The sequence below is a fragment of the Eptatretus burgeri genome, chromosome 13 (genome assembly GCF_056783735.1).
Source record: "Eptatretus burgeri isolate ZD-2024b chromosome 13, Ebu_testis_v1, whole genome shotgun sequence".
Taxonomy (NCBI): domain Eukaryota; kingdom Metazoa; phylum Chordata; class Myxini; order Myxiniformes; family Myxinidae; genus Eptatretus; species Eptatretus burgeri.
This window is the reverse complement of record NC_140973.1, coordinates 31,070,743-31,088,513: the sequence shown is the minus strand read 5'-3', so window position 1 is coordinate 31,088,513 and position 17,771 is coordinate 31,070,743. Positions and strand designations below refer to the sequence as shown.

The 17,771-nt window shown below is 45.5% G+C and overlaps 1 long non-coding RNA gene across 1 annotated transcript in view; it reads right to left on the bottom strand.

The window, feature by feature from the left end:
- Positions 1 to 178: 178 nt before the first annotated feature.
- The window catches only part of LOC147014178 (uncharacterized), a 43,901-nt gene continuing 26,308 nt past the window's right edge, over positions 179 to 17,771 (bottom strand). Inside the window, exon 2 of the long non-coding RNA XR_015050674.1 lies at positions 179 to 1,324. This is a non-coding gene — a long non-coding RNA (uncharacterized LOC147014178). The remainder of the gene's footprint in view (positions 1,325 to 17,771) is intronic.

The window sequence follows — 17,771 nt, the reverse complement described above, 5'->3', positions numbered from 1 at the left end:
GGTGATGATCTTATCTGTGATGCCATAACTCTTCAGGATCCTACACATGCATGAGCAACGTACACTGTTAAGGGCTTTGGTAAAATCTCCAAAGTTTACAACGATAGGGCACTGGAAGGTCAGACTTTTTCATTATCTGTATAAAGGTGAATATTTATTCAGAACAATATGTCTTAGGTCTGAATCCAGCTTGATTTACTCAAAGGGTAGAATCTACAGTATCTGTCACACAACAGAAAACAATACAGGGCATTGAGAGCAATGTGATGCCTTTCCAGTTGTTACAGACAGAAAGGTCATCCTTTTTTTGGAAGGCTCACAATCTCTCCTCTGCAGTCTGGTGCTAAATCGAAACTCCATACTCTACAAATTTTAAGCAGCCATTTTCTTATAGATAATGCAATGCTTTGGCCTCGAGATATGTGCACTTGCCTCAAAACCTTCTAGCCTGGGTTTGAACACCAACCCAGCTTTAAACTGTCATCCTAGTGTTTCGCAGCAGGGTGATTCATCAGTGGGCATGCCGTCCCTCGGATGGACGTTAAACGGCCACCCTGTCTGCCGGCACTAGTTGGTGAATGTTAAGGATTACACGGCCTCGTTCACGAAGAGTCGGCGAGCTATCACTGGCAGTATGACCAAATTCCAAATTTCTGCCCAAACTATTGCTGGGAGATGGATGGCAAACCGTCCAGCATGACACCAGGCCAAGAAACGACTTCGGCAGAACAAACACTCTATAACAGAGTATGGTACATCAGATTGGTATGCAATGGCAAGATGAATTGAGATTAGCCAGTGTACAGAAGAAAACATTGTATCTACGTCTTCTTTATCCTGAATTTCTGCTTTGCTGCAGACTGTGACTAATGTTACCATGTAGACTTTAAAAAAAAAAAGCTAGCCGGGGTAACGCCTTATGTGTTACAGGGTGGGTGAGCGAAAGTTTGCAAACCCCAAATTGCTGTCAAAGGTTTGGGATGGACCACCTGTGCCCCTGAAAGAAGATTCAGAACATTAGTCATTTAAAAACAATAAGCAAACAAATGAATAGATAATTGAACGGAGTTTTTCAAAATTGTGGAGCGAAGCATTTGTAATAAGCAAACTTGTTTTCAGACAAATGCAGCACTGCAGCAAGTCTGGGGTTATCCAGTTCATTCAGTGTCTCACAGCCATGACATGTACCGATGGCAATCATCTTCAGCCATGTGAAACAATCAGCAATCACGTCTGAGCTCAAGCGAGGCTGCCCCTCACCAATAGGTATCCTGGTCAGCCTGTATCTTCTGTCTGGTCTGAGCCAACTGGACAAGGTCAAAAACTGAAAAGGGTGACAATCATGTCAGGCTTACAGAAAGCGAAAAAGCATACAGTGTCAGAATGAGTCAGTATGTTTTGTCAAGTACTTGTTAAGCTGTTTTTAAAAAGTGTAATTCCTCTAGATGTTTGTTGTAAAGTTTTTCGACCTTGTGAAAGTTTTGTTTGTCATGTGACAGGTGAGACTTTTGTTGTTGTTTGTGAATGTTTGTTGGGTTATGTAAATCGAAGTACATTAGTTATCTTCTCACTTGTGGAGATTGTAGATTGCAATATGTTGGTAAAACTTCTCAATGTTTGCATCAACGTTTGAATGGACATAGATAGGTCTGTTGTATTGTCTGGTATCAAGACATATTTGTATAATCATTTCAATGAAATTGGACATGCTTTTAGCAAATTATAGACTCAGTTAATGTTGATGATTTTGATAATAATAAAGAGGAGTGTAATGTTGAGCGAGGACGCAGAGAGGATTTTTGAATCAGGATACTATGGGCGATCTATCCTTTGGGTCTTAATCACAGGGTACAAGGTACTGGTTCAGTTTCTCAAGGTAATGTTTTTGGTAGCGAGTGTTTTGCGAATCCAATCAGAAGGAGACCCAGAGGTCATGATCGTCGTAGTCGGTGTCTTACAGCTCCAAAAATGGAAATTTCAGAGATAATTGATAAACTTACAGGTTTTTATGAAGGAAAGGTTTTTTCATGATTTTTGTGTTCTTCTGAGGTCATGTTCCAAACAAGTCTAAGCGAATATTCTCCGGAGTTTAGCAGATTCATACGACATGCTCGTTTTTGATCGAAGCTTTTTGTAGCAGGGTTCTGGTGAAGAATTCTACTCCCAAAGTTGATGATATCTGCGAGTTTTTACTTTGTGATTTTTCCCGCAAGCAGGTTGATAGGCTTTGGCTTCATTCTATTTTTAGGGATGCTAGTGTAGAGAATTTATTACCAGATAAAGTTCAGGAGTTCAGGATCCCAGATAAACCCATTGAAGGTTTATTTCACTTTCACCAAGACAATAGAACAATCCTTATTCAATTATGGTAAATTCCTTAAAATTCTTTTTATAGATATAGTAAAGGACATTTTGGAAAAGGACTGTGCATGTTCGTCTTTCCCTTGTTTATATGGTCCTTGTGGACACGTAGTTTCTGGGGATTTGAATATAATTAGTAATCGTGTAATTATGGATTTGATGAAAATGGGAGCTAAATATAGGGAACCAGTAACTCAACCTTGGAGCTACATTAGGTCTTCAATTGTGGATTCTGTCCATAATTTTGTTCACAAAATGTGCAACAAGTTTAAGTTATCTGTAAACAGTTGAAATGCATGGTTTAACAGAGTTGCGGAAGTCCTGGATAATAGGGTTAAGTTTTTTAGTAATCGGAGCTTGCTTTCACTGGGTCGGTCTAAACCAGTGTTGAACAAGCCGAGTGTTCGTAAAGCTATTCGTGATCTCCATGATAGCTACATAATAGCTCCAGGGGATGAGGCTGCTAATGATTTTGTTGTGGTTTGTATAAAGTTTTATGTAGAGGTTTTATTAAGTTAGAGAGTTAGGCATTCATACTGTTATTCACGAGTTTAGGAAATAGCACATATGTTCCTTGTCATAAGCTCCAAGATATTGTTAAGGATTCAGCGGTGGCGGAATTCTCGGACGAGTCTTGATAGCCAAACGTTACAGATTCGGTGCCACCCTCACCACCGCCGTCTCCAGGGTTATAACGCTGGCTGGCTCGGCACAGGCCTCGGGTTACGCATCTTCAATCGCGATACCAACATACCCCTGGAACTTACCAGTTGGGGAAATAGACCCCGGTTACAGACTGGTTTTGTCAGATGCCGAGCGTTTTTCTGCCAGTCTGTAACCATTTTGGTTTATATACCAATCAAACGGATTGTTCCTCGATGCAGCACGAATTAATCCATAGCGGCAACTTCATACAAATCAGCCAGATTTATTGGGGAACATCGGGGAATACAACACAAGCAAAACATTCATGACAATGTTTTAATTAATCTATAACCCGTTCTTAACTACGGAACTACGGATTACGGGTTTTGAGGGGGTCCCTACCGAGATATACCTGAAACAACAACATGCAGACAAGACATAGATAGCATGCAGACAAGACAGAGTACTTGGTGATGTTTCATGGATGAGAGGAAAGTGTCAAAAGCACGAATGTCGCTCGTAACAAGCCGATGTCCACGGATTCGCGCCCCAAGCTCGAGCACGCCGCATGGCAAGATGGCGGCGCCGTACTCTTTCTTCTCAAGACACCGCTTGCGCACGCCCTCCTCAGCGCGTTCTGACCCCGCGCAATGTCGATGGCACAAGACCGTCAGATCGACGATAGATTTCAGCTGGTTTCTCACAAGGTCCAGCATACAAGTCTAGGCCTCCTTCACGAAGCAGATTGCAGACAGACACAGCCGTACTCTACACAGCAGATCACGACTCCCACCAGTCGTCTCTCATCCAGCCGAGGGCGGACAGACCTCCTGCAGTCCTTTCCCTGCCTTTCCTTCGGCCCTGACTCGCTTCTCCAGGCCACAGAAGGCAGACCCGGCGCGCCCAGGTCCAGTTTCTCTCCCGGCAGAATCACCACTGTCTCTCCTTCATTCGCTCGCTTCCAAGCCACTGGCTCCTGCTCCTCCCCTTAGTTTCACTTCCTCTTTTTGGCCACTCCCCTTCTCAGCGCTGGGCGGGGACTATTGTCCAGAGAGAGGAAGGAAGAAGAGGAAGCTCTCGATCCACCACCACTGCACAAACAAATAACAGCCTGTGACATCTCCCAACACACATGTAACGTCAAATTACCGAACAACCTGGAAAAACATGCAATTAATAGGGGATCTGGGCTAATCCTATATTTAGTAGCATATGAAGGTCCATTTCCGTAACAATATTATCTCTGAGCGTCAGGAAGATTTAGTTAATAATTTTGGTATTAAATGTAAAGAGGTAAATCTTTGTATTCCTCGGCTTTTCTGGATCCGGAAGCTTCATATGAACCTGTACAAGTATAGGTTTATAGTGGGTGCCAGGCAGTGTTCCACCAAACAGTTATCGGTTATAGTTAACTCAGGCTTACAAGTTGTTAGAGAAGAGTTCAGGAAATATTGTTCAGAAATTGAGAACCATTCTGGTATTAACACTTTCTGGAGCATTAATTCTTCTTTAGAGTTCTTAGATAGGATTAGATGCCTCATTCTCAATATCAAGTCAGTTGAAGTTTTTGCTTTTTCAACTTTATGTACAAATTTGGATTTAGTCCTAGTAAGGGATTCACTCTTCAAAGTGATTGACAAGGTTTTTAACTCTTTTAATAAGTTTTTATGTGTCAGGTTTGATAGAGCATTCTTTTCTAAAAAAAAATAAAAAAAATACTCGTTTTCATTGTTTTGATAAGCAGAAATTTTAATAAAGATGCTGTTACGTTTATTTTATTTAATACTTTTGTGTCTTTGTAGGATAATGTTTCAACAGGTAAAGGGTGTTCCCATGGGTGGGAATTGCAGCCCCCGACTAGTGGACATTTTTGTTATTTTCTGTGAATTTTCATTCATGCAGAAACTGATGAAGGAGAATAAATTAAGATTAGCGAAAATATTATCTCATGCATGTCGTTATATAGATGATATTTGTGTGGTTAACTATAATATTTTTTGATAGGCAGCTTCACAAGATTTATCCAGATAGCCTGATTGCAAACAAGAGTGGTAATGATTGTCCAGTTGCTGCATATCTGGATGTGTTGGTTAGAGTTGGACAGAATGGTTTTGGTGCAAGTCTATATCATAAAGTTGATGATTTCAGTTTCCCGGTCGTCTTGTACACCTTTCCAGGTTGCAATGTCTTTTCATCTCACCGACTTAGATTTGCAAGAATTTTTCAGTAAAGGATGATTTTGTGGAACATGCTGAGAAGGTTTTTTTTCAGTCATGTTAAACAAAGGATATTTGGCTGATTGTTTGATCAGATCTTGTGAGAATGTCTTTCGACTCCATCGTCACCTTTTAAGTTTGGATGGTTTTCATGTAAACAAGTTCCTATTGCATTGCATATAATAATAATTTAATTATTTTACTGAGGTAAATTCTTTCATTAATATTATTGATTAAACATATATATATATATATATATATATATATATATATATATAAAAATATATATATATATATATATATATATATATATATATATATATATATATATATATATATATATTGTTGTGGTTGATGAAATTCACAAACCACCATTCAGGTCCCTTAGGTGAGATATCTCTGTAAGTATATGTGTAGTTAGGCCCAAACCCGTTGTTTCGAGGGAATAAATGTCATTCAGTCAGGCTGCGACTCTTCAGGATAGCCGTTTTTCTTTTACTATCTTTATTTTGGACCAGCCGCCATTACTACCACCACCAACCACAACGCCGCTTCACAACAACAACCACCAACCACAACGCCGCTTCACAACAACAACCACAACGCCGCTTCACAACAACAACCACCAACCACAACGCCGCTTCACAACAACAACCACCAACCACAACGCCGCTTCACAACAACAGCCACGACCTTTACCGTCACAACTCGCCACCATCGCATCACCGTCATTCCCACGCCACTTGTGGGCGCCGATGCTGGACTCGTGCGGGGCGCGCACCGAGCAGCGTGTTCAGAGACATCACAGACTTTCCGAGAAAAACGGATCAAAAACGACTCACGCCCACTTCTGTTCCGTCCTATCGGCGAGCTGGGGCGATTTGGCCCCGCCTCCAGGGCGTTGGAGTGAGGACGCTATATGCAAATTCATGGATCAAAAAGCATTCACGCCCACTTTTCCTCGGTCCAATGGGGAGCCAGTTAGAGAGGTGAAGGGTCGGAGGCAGAGGGTCAAAGGTGAAGGAGCGAAGCCACGGGGCTTATATAAACGGCTGCGTTCGTCAGTAAAGAGAGTTGAGAATGGTGCGTTGGAACGAGTTGTCGGTGGAGCTGGGAAGAAGAGTCAGAGTTCGGAGGGGAGAAGTCAAGAGTGAAGAGTTGGGACGAGCCAAGAGAGGAGACGGAGAGGGCGATTAGACGGAGCTGTGGAGAGGTGGCGGAGGCGAAGGCGGACGAGGGGGTGCTCGTGTCGGTGCCGGGAGCTGCAGAGGGAGAGGCCAGCAACGCGACTGAGGTCGAGGAGGAGACGCTCGTCGCGGGACCCGAGACAGGGTGATATCCGCCATCCCCCGAGCATCAACAACCCCCCTCCTGTTTCCCCCCCCCCCCGCGCTGAGATAGTGCGACAAGGGGGCCCCTTTCCCACCCCCTACCAGACACTGTCCGCGAGGCCCGCGGAGTTGAGGCGCCACCGCCGCTCCGCGTCTCATCATCAGACGGGTAGGCCCGACACGGTCTCGGCCCCAGGCCCGCCTACCCCCCTCATCCTTGAGAGTGGTTCTTTTCTTTTGCTTTGGGTATACGTGTTGTCGGCGCCGTCTGTGAAGTAAAATTGTATAAGTGTTGCCGTGTGCTCGGTAGTCGGATAGCTCTGCATTGTGTTTTCTCTTTTATATTTGCTTTTTGTGTAATATTGTGTTTCTTCTCCTTTTACATGTGCTTTTGGTGTAATTGTATATGTGTGCTTCCCGTTCATCGCGAAATAAATGTGAGTTATGTTGAACTGTTTTCCCGCTTCGCCTCGTCTTTTCTTTCATTGAATCTCCATCTTGCTTCACGTAAAGGGTTGGTCGTGGGCTAAAACGCCCGATAATTAATCGAACCATCGAGGCCGACGAATAACACCGCTCGGTTATCCCGATAGTACGGAACGGGTAGCTTAAAGTGGCCCGTGTCCGAAGTCGACCTGCGGCGAGGTGCGATCGCCCGGTCTACCCTCCGTGTGGGTACTTAGGTAGGTCGAATTTGGCGAGCAACCCTATCCCACGCGGGGGCCGATTGGCACGATCGTGGTGAGACCGAAAGGTCCACCCGTGACTAGTTCCCGGCGTTAGTCCGAGAGGGTCACGACTGGATTGTCCGTCCGGTGGGCGACGTGCCGCGATTCGAGTTACGTGGCCGTTCGCACGCCGGCGGGCGCGAATCCGCAACAATATATATATATATATATATATATATATATATATATATATATATATATATATATATATATATATATATATATATATATATATATATATATATATATATATATATATATATATATATATATATATATAATATGTTTAATCAATAATATTAATGGAAGAATAATAATATTAAAGGCTGAACCAAGGACTAGATGGTGGAAGCTGAAGGAGGAAGACTGTTGCATGGAATTTAGGGAGGAGGCGAGACAGGTGTTGGATGGTGGTAAAGATGGGTGGGATGATTGGGCAACGACAGCAGAAGTGGTGAGGGAGATAGCGAGGAAGGTACTTGGTGTGAAATCTGGACAGAGGAAGGAAGATAAGCAGACTTGGTGGTGGAACGAGGAAGTACAGGAAAGTATAAGGAAAAAAAAAAAAAAAAAAAAAAAAAAAAGGGGTTGGCGAAAAAGAAGTGGGATAGTCAGAGAGATGAAGAAAGTAGGCAGGAGTACAAGGAGTGATGGCGAAAGGCAAAGAGAGAGGTGGCAAAGGCAAAGAAAAAGGCAAATGATGAGCTGTATGAGAAGTTGGAATCAAAAGAAAGGGAAAAGGATTTATACCGATTGGCAAGACAGAGGGACTGAGCTGGGAAGGATGTGCTGCAGGTTAGGGTGATAAAGGACGCAAATGGGAATGTGCTGACGAGCGAGGAGTGTGTTGAGAAAGTGGATGGAGTACTTTGAGGAGCTGATGAATGAAGAAAATGAGAGAGAAGGTTGGAAGAGGTGGAGATAGTGAATCAGGAAGTGGGGTGGATCAGTAAGGATGAAGTTAGGACTGCTATGAAGAGGATGAAAAGTGGAAAGGCGGTTGCCCAGATGACATACCAGTGGAGGCATGGAAGTGCTTAGGAGAGATGGCATTGGGGTTGTTAACCAGATTGTTTAATAAAATCTTGGAAAGTGAGAGGATGCCGGAGGAGTGGAGATTAAGTGTACTGGTTCCGATTTTCAAGAACAAGGGTGATGTGCAGAGCTGTGGAAATTACAGAGGGATAAAGTTGTTAAGCCACACCATGAAGTTGTGGGAAAGAGTAGTGGAAGCTCGGTTGAGAAGAGAGGGGACGATTTGTTTGCAGCAATATGGGTTTCTGCCAGGAAAGAGCACCACTGATGCGATGTTTGCTTTGAGAATGTTGAAGGAGAAGTATAGGGAAGGCCAGAAGGAGTTACATTGTGTGTTTGTGGATTTAGAGAAAGCTTATGATAGGGTGCCAAGAGAGGAGTTGTGGCATCGTATGAGGAAGTCGGGAGTGGTGGAGAAGTATGTGAGGATTGTGCAGGATATGTATGAGGACAGTGTGACAGCGGTGAGGTGTGCGGTAGCAATGATGGACCGGTTTAAGGTAAAAGTTCGATTGCACCAAGGATCGACTCTGAGTCCTTTCCTGTTTGCAATGGTGATGGACAGGTTGACGGACGAGATCAGACTGGAGTCTCCATGGACTATGATGTTCGCGGATGATATAATGATCTGTAGGGAGAGTAGGGAGCAGGCTGAGGCGTGCCTTGAGAGGTGGAGGTACGCACTGGAGAGAAGGGGAATGATAGTCAGTAGGAGTAAGATGGAGTACATGTGCATAAATGAGAGGGAGGGTGGTGGTATGGTGTGGTTGCAAGGAGTTGAGGTGGGGAAGGTCAAGTCAGGTCAGGTATGGGAGCATGTGCCAGAACAGCGCGTCGCTGCGTCCACTTTCCGCCGGTACTCCAGGGGCCTCCGTCTGGCCATCCCCCAGGCAGATGCCAGGCCCATCCCCATCTCCTTCAGATGATGGTCAACCTGCTGCAAACAAGAGGCACGAGGTCGGCCCACTGGCCTCCTCCACTCATGAGACTCCCTCGCTGAGAGAATCTGGTGAGCAGGATCAGTGTCAGGAAAACGAGCCACATGTCCATGGAGCCACAACTGATGCTCACGGACTATGCAGGTAACAAATCTCATCCGATTCTCTCTCAGCAACCGCTCGTTGGACACAAAATCCGACCAGCGATAGCCAAGGATTCTCCGAAGAAACCTGGTACCAAAGGTATTAAGTCTCCGTCTCAGATCCTTGGTCAGAGTCCAAGTCTCGCATCCATAGAGCAAAACTGGAAGTACCAAGGACCTGAAGACTCGGACTTTCGTCTCCCGCACAGGTACTGGCAGTGCCACACCCCATGATCCAGTGAATCCATGACTCCCCAGGCCCAACCCAGACGTCTATTGACCTCTGACTCAGCCAGCAGAGACATGAATATCACTGCCAAGGTAAGTGAATCTCTCCATGACCTCAACATCCTCTCCACAAAGAGATACAGACAGGACAGCAGCATCCAAGATGTCACCGAAAGCCTGGATCTTAGTTTTGACCCAAGAAACCCGTAATCCCAGTGGCTCCGACTCCTCATTCAGCACCTCGAGGGCCCCCAAAAGGATATCTAAAGTCTCCGCAAAGATGACTGCATCATCTGCAAAATCAAGGTCCAAGATCTTGACATTCCCAAACGATGCACCACAGCTTGATCTCTCCGAAATCCTCACTAAAATCCAGTCCATACAAGTGCTGAAAAGTGTGGGGGCCAGTACACAACCCTGATGAACCCCAGTAACAACTGGAAATAAGTCAGAGATGGTACCACCACACTTCACAGCACTCTCAGTACCAGAGTAGAGTTCAGACATCAGATCGATCAGTTTTGGTGGCACCCCAGGAAGACCAAGAATCCTCCAGAGGACATCCCGATTCACTGAATTGAACGTTTTACAGTGATCAACATAGGCTGCAAGCAGCCCCTGCCGAAACTCTCATCCGCATTCAGTGAGGACATGAAGAGCAAGGATACGGTCAATCGTTGACCTCTTTGGTGTAAAGCCTGACTGCTCTGGACGCTGGTGCTCAAGCAGATGGTGGCGAACCCTATCAAGAATTATCCGAGCAAAGACCTTGCCTGGCACTGAGAGCAGCGTCACCCCTCGGTAGTTGTTGCAGTCTTGGCGATCACCCTTCCCTTTCCAGAGAGGAACAACAAGGCCCCTCTTCCAGTCAGTTGGGATGATGCCTGTGTTCCAGGCAGAGCACAAAACTGCATGCAACGACACGAGTGCAGCATTTCCACCAGCCTTGAGAAGTTCAGCATGGATGCCACAGATCCCTGGAGCTTTGCCCCATTTCAACTGGTTCACCGCAGCCCGTGTTTCCACAAGCGAAGGTGGACCACAGTTGATTCGAGGGTCAGCAACAGGGATTGTAACACCCTTGACGTCCAACTCGACAGCTGGGGGATCAGCCTGGTACAACCACTCAAAGTAACCAGCCCAGCGGGCCTTCACTTCAGACTCCTCTGTCAAAAGCCTACCACTCTCTGCTCTAACTGCAGTGCTCCGAGGGATGGGCTTGGATGAACGCAATGCGCGAATTCCCCTGTAAGCAGGACGAGAATCACCTGTCCACAGGTGATGCTCTACCCCCTCACAGATTCCTCGCACATAGGCCTCGTTGTCCACCCTCAGTGCATGTACAGTTTTATGCCTCAGCTCCCTGAACAGCTCAGCTCTGCCATTCAGCCTGGTCCTGCGACTCTGGTCAATGGTATCCAGTGTCCCTTGAGAGAGAAAATTCTTCTTTGCCCTGCGGTGAGTTCCAAGACATCCACCGGCAACATCAAGTACGGTGGTCTTGAAGGCACTCCACAACTCTTCAGAACGCCCCAAAGCACCCAGACCTCCCAAGTGTCCACTCAGCCTGTTCGCAAACTCCTCAGCTACTCTCTCATCCCTGAGCTTGCCAACATCCAGCCGAGGCTGGGATGGTACCATTCTCCAGGATTTAAGGTGCAGCTTTAGAGTTGCTACAACAAGCCTGTGGTCAGTATTGAGGAACTGAGCACTCCGGTAGACCCTGCAGTTCTGGATCATCCTTCAATGACCGTCAATGAGGACATGATCAATCTCCTTAGCCACACCGCCAGCGTTGGAATACCAAGTCCAGCGATGAGCTTGTGGGCGCTGAAACCATGAACCAGCCACCCTCAGTCCATGACTTCTTGCAAAGTCAAGGAACTTAGTGCTATTCTGGTTCATAGTTCCTGACCCATGGGGACCAACACACACCTCATAACCATCCCTATCAGTTCCAGTCGATGTATTGAAATCCCCCAAGACTAGAAGTGTATCTCGTCTGGGGCACTGATCAACCACAGACTCGAGCGTGGTGTAGAATGCATCCTTCACGGTGAGATCACTCGCCTCAGTCGGAGCATAAACAGAGACTAGGAAAATGACACCTAAGGAGTGACGAATCCTTAATCTCATCATACGCTCGTTGACCGGTGTTACCTCAACTATCATTGGGGAAGGTGGATGGGTTTACATACTTGGGATCAACTGTCCAAAGTAATAGAGAGTGTGGGAGAGAAGTGAAAAAGAGAGTGCAGGCAGGATGGAGTGGGTGGAGAAGAGTTGCAGGAGTGATTTGTGACAGAAGGGTAGCTGCAAGAGTTAAGGGGAAAGTATATAAGATGGTAGTGAGACCAGCTATGTTGTATGGTTTGGAGGCGGTGGCACTAACAATAAGACAGGAAACGGAGCTGGAGGTGGCAGAGTTAAAGATGCTGCGATTCTCGTTGGGAGTGACGAGGATGGATAGGATAAGGAATGAGTATATAATATTAGAGGGACAGCGCAGGTAGGATGGTTTGGAGACAAAGTGAGAGAGGCGAGATTGAGATGGTTTGGACATGTGCACAGGAGGGAAACGGAGTATATCGGGAGAAGGATGCTGAAGATGGAGCTGCCAGGCAGGAGGAGAAGAGGAAGGCCAAAGAAGAGGTTCATGGATGTGGTGAGGGTGGACATGCGCGTGGTTGAAGTGTAAATGGAAGATGTGGAAGAAGAAGAAGAAGAAGAAGAAGAAGAAGTATATAGATGGTATAAATTATGGAGGTATTTAGATAAAAATACAAAAATAAGTATTATTTATAAAATACCTTATAAACAAGAAGCGAATACTTCGATATCGCGCGGCTGGGGGCAGTAAAAGTCAAGGTTAAAATGATGAAACAATTTTGCAGTTATAAAATTTCAATGTAGACACGGTGAATTAGCATGCATGATGGGAAGAGTTGTGACGTTGGACAAATTTCTATTTATAGCCTCAGGTCAAAGGGACGTACGCGGCCATAAGTGTGACAGAAGACACAGGACAGAGTAGCCAATTATATAACAGCGCGATGTCGTCGCGCTGATACGAGAGTTACAACGCTGCGTGTCAACAACTAACGGAACAGGAAGATTATCACTTCCTGCTCAGAAAATCCACTTCCGGCGTCACACAGAAAATGATTCAGCACAAAAAAACGTCGCTCTTCCGCATTAACCCCGCCCACAATCCACCCAGCAATCTCCGCCCACAATCCACCCGGCAATCTCCGCCCACAATCCACCCGGCAATCTCCGCCCACATCACACCCAACAACAAGTATGACAGAAGACACAGGACAGAATAGCCAATTATATAACAGCGCGATGTCGCCACGCTGTAATAAGTATTAAAATAATTTGTTGATGGTTGTTAAGATATGCAGTGCAGCATGTTAAAATCGGTTGTTAATGACAGTTTGAGTCTGTGGTCAGATGGAGATGCTGTGTAATGGACGTGTCTGCAAGGTAAAGTCTTTATCACTTACTATATAATATAAAGGGATGGATGAATAAAGTTTGTCATATGTCGTAATACTTTAAATAAGTTTGAATGAGGATATTCCATTGCTATGTTGACTGACTGTCTGGACACAACTTTGAGGTTGCGGGTCCATTGATGTTGACTAATCTACTGATGTGGACCTGTGACCGGGGTTGTGTATCCGCCGTTTCGAGAGGTTCTGGACTGAAAGGATCAAAACCTCCATGAAAAATGGACCGAAGCTGATGATCCAGGCAGTTGGGAAATCAGTCAATTGCTTATACAAGTTAAGGTTATAACATCAAATAAAATAGCTTTTGAAAGTACTTACCAGTACATAATATATCCATGTTTGTATGTATGTGTGTGGATGTGTGGAGTGTTTATGTGTGTCTGGCTTCCTTCTTGGGATTACGGTGCAGAAATTAGGGTACCCAGTCAAATGGACTGGGTAACCTATTGTTTTTCTTCCGTTTATTGGATTCGCTATATAAGCTAGATATTGTTACGGTTGTGTAAATTTGCATAACACCATAAAGAGTCCTCAGCTGAGATATATCGGTAAGTTCATGTGTAGTTAGCTGGGCTGGTCGGGGCAAGTGAAGAGTTCAAGTTCAAGTCAAGTGAAGACGGCGGTCGGCAACGAGGTTGCGGTGTGGGGGTCGCTCGTCTCGTCGTGGGGTCCAAGCCAGCCAACCATTCCCCTCTCCCTGAGCATCAGCAATTCCCCCCCCCATCCGTGCTGAGATAGTGCCTGGGGGCCCGTTCCTCCCCCACCCTAAACGTGGTGCCAACAAAACTGCTTGCGCGGAGCACACTGGAGAGGGCTCGCCGACCACGCCACGGGCACGGAGTCGGGGCACAGCTGCGAAGACATTGCGGCTTGCCCGCCATCGCGTCACAAGGACGCAGGTAAGACCTTTTCGTTCTCGTGGACCTGGCCGCTCCTCCAGGATCCGCGCACATTTGGTCCACGGACCTGTCTGCCTCCTTGCCTGTGAGGGTGGCTTTCTTTGCTTTTTGTACGAGTGATGTGGCGCCGAGTCCCGACAAGTAGAACTGTACAAGTGTTGTAAATAATTGCCCTTTTATTCGGTCGTATTGCATTTGCTTTTGTTGCATCTTGTCTTGACTGTAATATACGTGCCTTCCGTGTTTCCGTAATAAATGTGCATTGCTTGTTGAACTGTTTCCCGCTTTGCTTCGTCTCCTTCCTTTTATTGAATCTCCATCTTGCATCACGTAAGGGATTCGTAGTGGGTTTCAACATCCCAGTAATTAATCGGAACCGTCAAGGCCGACGATAACTCCGCTCGGTTATCTCTGTAATACGGAACGAACCGCTTAAGCCGTTCGTGTCCGGAGTCGGCCTGTGGCGTGGTACAACTCCTCGGTACGCTACTCGTGCGAGTACTTAAGTAAATCGACCATTCGGCGATCGGACCCTATTTCGCGCGGGTAGAATGCGGACCGAGTTGTGGTGAGGTTAAACCCCCACCCGTGACTGGCTCCGGGCGGTAGTTCCCGGAGGGTCACGACTGAATTGCCGTTCCGGTGGGCGAGGCGGCCGCTTTTGGCTACACGCGGTCGATCGCACGCCGGCGGGCACGAATTCGCAACAATATCCCTTATTGTCGGGTTTTCCGTCTGTGTGTGTGTGTGTGTGTGTGTGTGTGTGTGTGTGTGTGTGTGTGTGTGTGTGTGTGTGTGTGTGTGTGTGTGTGTGTGTGTGTGTGTGTGTGTGTGTGTGTGTGTGTGCGCAACGCGAGGCTCCACAGCACAAACCAGCAAACCGATTATTTTTCAAATGGTAGTCCTTCAAAAATAGGGTGTCTATTTACCATCATTTTTTATGAGGAGTGCCAGATGGCAAAATACGCAATAGGAAAAATCTTGCCAGGCAGAGGAACAATTTTATGTGAACCAATACGTCTTGGCAATGAATCTTCGTCGGTGGATCAGTCAGAATGAAAAGCATCGTATCCAGCGCTTCGATCCTTGCGGATCCCTCGTCGCCTACCGGCTTATTTCTTATTTCCTTATTCTTTTTCCGCCGGCAATTTGCGGGTTCTTTCGCTTTAAAAATAATTTTTTCAGGAACGGTAAGTCTGATCGACACGAAATTTTCACCATAGTATGTATCTTTTTTGATAGCCTACTCAATTGATAATTATGACATCATAGGTCACGTGGTACGGGAGCCATCTTGAAAAAAACCGATAAACTTTGGACCTCTGTATCTCTGAAATGGTGCAATGGAAAAATATTTTGTTTCATACCTTGTAATGACCTCCCAATGGGGAAGAGGGGTGATTTTTCATGACGTCATCAGTGAAGCGGTATCCCAGTGAAAATTCGTCAAGTAGAATGCTGCATATGAAAAATCTGAAATTTCTTGAGCATCATCTACACAACAATTCATCATAGAAAAAAAATTGTGACGTCATAAGTGACTTGGTTCGGCAGCCATCTTGTTTGGAATTGTTTTTTGTTTTTAATCTTCTTCTCCAGAACGGTTGGACAGATTGAGGCGAAAACTTACTCACCCATTTCCGATGACGTCCTTTTTCAAGTTTGTTAATTTCTTATTGATAGGTCACATGGTTTGGTGGCCATCTTGAATTTACCCTAAAACCTTCAAACATCTTCTCCAGAACAGCTGGTCAGATCAAGGGGAAACTTCACATAAGTATTGCTCACGAGTAGTGAATATAAGTTTGTTAATTTCTAATTGATAGGTCGCATGGTTTAGCAGCCATGTTTGATTCAAGAAAAAATATTAAATAATGTTTTCTCTGGAATCACATAACCTATCGAAGCGAAAATTTGCAACTATCATCTTCCATCATGTCTGCAAGAACAGTAAAAATTAAACATATATATTGTGACGTCCACGGGACTTGAACAGTCCCGCCAACGTAGAATGAGCCGAAACGATGGAGGCGGTTTATTTATTTATAACCCAAAGATGGCGGTTCTAATCGCTCTACCGAAAACGGGACGAGGAAGGTGGCACGAGTCGCTTTTCACTGAGTTGATAACGTTTATTTCTCTAACCAGAAATAACAAGACTCGGCAAGAAGAGGGATCCGGGGCGATTCGACGGGATGGTGGTGTGGGTTCGGGCGTGGGGAAAACACAAACAATTCCAATGGATATACCAATCTCAAACCCTCTAAGGCACCAGGTACAAACACACACACACACACACACACACATACACTCAAAACGTAGCTGGTCCTGGTGGCCAGGCTGGCCCGTGGTGTGGACGCAACAGTCCCTGGATTGGCGTCGGACGAGCTGGCGTCGCGCTCGTCAGGGGGCAGGAGAAACCGTGGTGCTGTTGACCTCCTGGTCTTGGCCCAAGTCCGCTCACAGCCGCCAGGGAACCAGTTCTGGCGCCAAGTTGCGAGCAGGAGAGGGAGGCAGGTCCGCCCGCCGTTCAACCCCGTGCTCAGAGCCAGCAGAACCCCAGAGCCAACCGAGGTGAGGCACGAGGCACAGCAAGGCCACGAGACACGATGAAACCAGGATCGAATCAGCGCAACAACACAGCACGCTCCCAGCACAACAGCCTCCACCAGAACGGTTTATCTTTACCGATCTTCTTCCTCCCACTCGTTTTCCCAAACAGAACCTTTTTATCCTCGAGTCCTCGTCACTTCCAATCGAGCCGTTTTATTGGCCCTCCGCCGTCGCCTTCCGCCAATCGTGATCACGGGGCGGAGCCATCCGCAGCACTGTCCTGTGACGTCACGGCAAGCCTCCAGGGAATTCTAAAAGGGTTTACGCAGACACACTTACCCTATCCCGTCTCCCTGTCTAATTACGTGACAATTATCATTTCCCCCTTAAAGAAATGGACATTTACTAGACAACTTATCACCACTAAATTGCTACTTATTACATCGAGATCCTGGTACACTCGAACAGCGTGGTATACCTAATTAAACATCCTAATTACCCTTTGAATGCATACCCCCCCTCAAACGTAACAATATATATATATATATATATATATATATATATATATATATATATATATATATATATATATATATATATATATATATATATATATATATATGGTATAAGTTATGGAGGTATTTGGATAAAAATACAAACAATAAGTATTATTTTAATACTACATTATAAACAAGAAATGAATACTTCGATATCATGCAGCTGGGGGCAGTAAAAGTCTAGGTTAAGAATGATGAAACAATTTTGCAGTTAAAAAATTTAAATGTAGACACGGTGAATTAGCATGCATGATGGGAAGAGTTGTGACGTTGGACAAATTTCTATTTATAGCCCTCAGGTCAAAGGGATGTACGAGGCCATAAGTGTGGCAGAAGACACAGGACAGAAGAGCCAATTATATAACAGCGCGATGTTGCCGCGCTGTAAAGAGAGTTACAACACTGTGCGTCAACAACTAAAGGAACAGGAAGATTATCACTTCCTGCTCAGAAAATCAACTTCCGGCGTCACACAGAAAACGATTCAGCACAAAAAAACGTCGCTCTTCTGCAATAACCCCGCCCACAATTCACCCAGCAATCTCTGCCCACAATCCACCCGGAAATCTCCGCCCACATCACACCCAACAATAAGTATGACAGAAGACATAGGACAGAA